The sequence below is a fragment of the Trichomycterus rosablanca genome, chromosome 19, assembly GCF_030014385.1.
Source record: "Trichomycterus rosablanca isolate fTriRos1 chromosome 19, fTriRos1.hap1, whole genome shotgun sequence".
NCBI lineage: Eukaryota > Metazoa > Chordata > Actinopteri > Siluriformes > Trichomycteridae > Trichomycterus > Trichomycterus rosablanca.
Window position 1 is genome coordinate 17,313,240 of NC_086006.1, and position 4,041 is coordinate 17,317,280.

Consider the following 4,041-nt stretch of genomic DNA (forward strand, 5'->3'; position numbering starts at 1 on the left):
GTCAGCTGCAGTAGAGAGGAAGCATAACGCAATTGGGTAATATAAAGCAATGGGAATAAGATCAGGCCTTCACAGAGTCCTCACATCAACCCCTTTGAAAATCTCCATCAACTGGAACCACACAGGTCAGCCATATCTTTACTAAACCACTTTTCTATGATTTACCAAACACATCCTGAGGGCCAAGTATAGTTACATTATCAAATGCATACAGTGGGGTTTAGTTTAGCTTTTTTGAAAAAGGGGGGAAGGTATTCAGACAACATATTGTTCTGTAAAGCTCTACATAACTGTTATACATGTGATGTGTTACATATCATTGGCTAACAGTGATTAAATGACATTTGTGTAAATAATAGATGGTGTTAAAAGAAAGACTACAGGAACACACCTCGTCCAAAGATCCAGCTCTCCTTCTAAAGGTATTGTTGCTTAAATCATACTGTGGTTGTGTTTTACTGAGAATAATACAGTTAAAATCATATTAATACAAACCCTGTTTTACAGAGTGCTTTGAACGTCAGTACAATGTGGGAAAGCTTCTGGGGAAAGGAGGCTTTGGTTGCGTCTACGCAGGAGTTTGTAGGACGGATGGAAAACAGGTGAAATAGTTACTTGGACTTGTTTAGTGCAATACAAGAACTGTTGGTCATTGTGATGCCTTGCTTTAAAGTTCAAGTTACAGAATGACTTTGAATACCATCAACTTGTAGTTAAAAAGGTTCAGCAAAAGGCTATCTGTAGCTGACCTTCAAAGTATGTTGACATAATATTTCTTCATGATTTTTATTAATTATTGTTTGCATATTTTAATAGGTTGCTATTAAGTATGTGATGAAGAATACCTGCGACACATTCATCACCATTGTAAGTAGCATTTGTACACTTATTGTGTGTGGAATATATACGTAGCTTACACTGGTTAGAACCAATAATAGAAGTGTAACAATACATTGTGAAATGATGGCCTATTGACTCCAAACCCATGCTAACCACGTCTGTTTTCAATATTAACCCGGTGATACAAACCGCCTCCCTGTAGAAGTGGCGTTAATGCTCATGGTGTCAAACCCGCCTCGCTGCGAACATGTCCTAGAGCTTCTGGAATGGTTTGACATGCCAGAGTATTACGTTTTGATCCCGGAGCGACCCGATCCCTGCATGGACCTCCTTCAATATCGTGGAAATGGCCCACTTTCTGAACCACTGGCTCGTCATCATCATGTGGCAAGTGGTTCTGGCTGCTCGACACTGCTGTGACCGTGGGGTTCTCCATGGTGACATCAAGGAGGAGAACCTTCTCATAAATTGGGAAAGATTAGAGGTTAAGCTGATAGACTTTGGTTGTGGTGAATTGCTCAAGTCGACCCCCTACAAAACATATTCAGGTAATTGTACATCAAAGTAAAACAAGGATGAAAGTGATTGCATGAGAGCTGTGTGTGAACCATTTCTCTCGCTTCTGTTCAGGCACTGTTATATATTCCACCTGAGTGGATCACAGAGGGTCAGTATCATGGCTGCCCTGCAACTGTCTGGAGTCTGGGCATCCTGCTGTTTGTTTTAGTTTGTGGAGACATGCCATTCTGGAATGAATGGGAGATTGCTAAGAGACCCCTCTTCTTCACACCTGGTGTGTCTGAGGGTAAGATAATGCAGAAAATTGACAAAGACCTGTGTACACACATAAACATACAGTATCTTTTCTAAAGGCTGTCATATCTTTTCAGCATGCCGTCATCTGATCAGAAGTTGCCTGATGAAAAATCCGAATAAACGGCCCAGCCTTGAGGAGATCCTGGAGCACCACTGGTTTCCAGAGAGCCTTAAGAACTAAGTTCAGGTTAGTCCAAACATATAAGAATAGACGTAAATAGATTTAGCATTAATATATAGCTTAGATCACATGTGCTGTAATTAACCAGCATTGAATTTTGCAGCTCTCTATAATAATTTATCATGTTTGTCTTTTTTCATTGTACAGGCACCTGTATAGGTTTCTAACAGATAGGTCATGGGTGAGCATATCAGGAACCACACAATGAATTAAATATTACTTTTTAAATCTCTCTATTAATTTATCACGTCTGTTTTTTTTTTTTATTGTACAGGCACCTGTATAGTTTGTAACAATTAAGTCATGGGTGAGCATATCAGGGACCGCACAATGATCATGTGTATATGTGTATGAGCAAAACTGTCCACTGTTTGCTTTCATGCAATGTTGGAGTGATCTTAGGTGACAGGTTGGAGTGAGATGTGCAGTTTCATGAAGAAGAGGATGAACCCAAAACAAGCAGAACAGGAATAATAGGGATCATCTTAAGAAGTCAGTCAACTGAACAATACAGAATTTCACCCGTTAGTATCTGATTAACACATTATGGAAATTAATCTAACATAGTTTTTCTAACATTACAGCACAGGTCTGCTAAAAGAACAGATCCGGAGATTCAGATGACTTGAATTCCTCAGCGTCATGTAACATCAGTGTCCACTGTGCCAAATCAAAAAGGTAAGTGGATCTGGCTGGATACTAAGCTATTTTTTTCTAAAAGCATGAATTTAACATAAATGATTGATTTGGATGTATGTTTTGGGTAATTATCTTATAGAAGATCTCCTCAATGAACAAGTCTAACCTACTGGCGGAAGCAACCAGATTTGGGCTTAAGCATCTTGATACCTGCAACAAAACAGCCCTAGAACATCACAAAGCCACCACTGCAATTAATAGTGTGTGTCTGTTGTAATAACATTAAAGCACAATAAAAAATCCCAACTATCTACAGGTCAACAACCTCATCTGGCATTTGTCTTTTTTGTCTTGATCATCTTCATGATGGTCTATGAGACACAACCAATACAATGTCCTTTAAACTGTAAAGTATAGTGAAAACAATGAGTAAGAAAATTAATTAATTGAGAAGTTATGAGCAGTAATATTTAAGAGATTTTTTAATACATTAAGTGAAATCAAGCTTGTTTTATTTTACGATAAGCATTTTAGACTGATTCTCACAATTTCTCAGCACCCTATGCTATAACGCAAGTTTAAAAGTGAAACAGGAGATACAGTTAGACACAGATACATGCAAATGCTTTGAGTTAATTTGACTGCTATTCCACACAAATGCAGATTTGTCTCATAAGGGCACTTTGATGACGTTTTACCACACTGCTCAAGCCAAGCGCTGGACAAAGTGGCAGTTTATTGTTAATTTTAAATTTAAAAAATACACTTTACCCACCAAAACCTTAAAAATCTTAGCAGCATTATATGAAGTGGCACAACTAAATTTAAAAGCACAAAGGGCACACAGATTCGTGAAACCTTCATCCTTTCCGCTGCCATTGCAATGACCAGTGTGATGCATAGTGATAATACTGTGTGTACATGCTTTCTTCCTCCTCTTCTATATAATTATGTCTAATTACACTAGCAGGTGCCGAGATGGAGAGATAATCAGTGTTATTCACTTCACCTGTCAGTGGTCATAATGTTATGCCTAGTCGGTGTATGTAGCTATAAATATTTATTTGAAAGTGTTTTTAACTCCATTTGTCATCACTGATTTGTTTTTATAAAATGTTGGAAAGTGGTAAAACTAGCTTTAGGTAGGGGGCAATACTAGCTGCAAAGTGCTATGGGAGAGCTGAGCATATTCTCATTGGTAGCCGCAGTGACAGGTGTAATGAGTCAAGAGGGCAAATACCTTCATTAAATGCATGGCTGATTAGCTGAACCGTTTTTATAATCAATAATTAGCTGAGCAAACTGGCTGTTTTTAATTCCCATATGGAGACTGTTATGCTTAAATATCAGGAATACCTTAAAGTTAAGTAGCCTCTAGCATAACAGGTTAAACACTAGGGTAAATAAGCTATTAACCAAGCACAAGAACAGCCAAAGGGGGTGTGGTGGCAGATTTAATAACAAAAGTAAAACAGGTGGGGATTAAAGCTGGGTCCCTGGAGCTGTGCTGTGTAACTGTGCTTCATTACAAAAACTTTGTAATGTGTGCAGCATGTGGTTTTGCA

The 4,041-nt window shown here is 38.3% G+C and overlaps 1 pseudogene; it reads left to right on the plus strand.

Moving 5' to 3' along the window:
- The first annotated feature begins 834 nt into the window (after nucleotides 1-834).
- On the plus strand, nucleotides 835-2,800 carry LOC134333892 (serine/threonine-protein kinase pim-1-like; annotated as a pseudogene).
- Nucleotides 2,801-4,041: the final 1,241 nt, after the last annotated feature.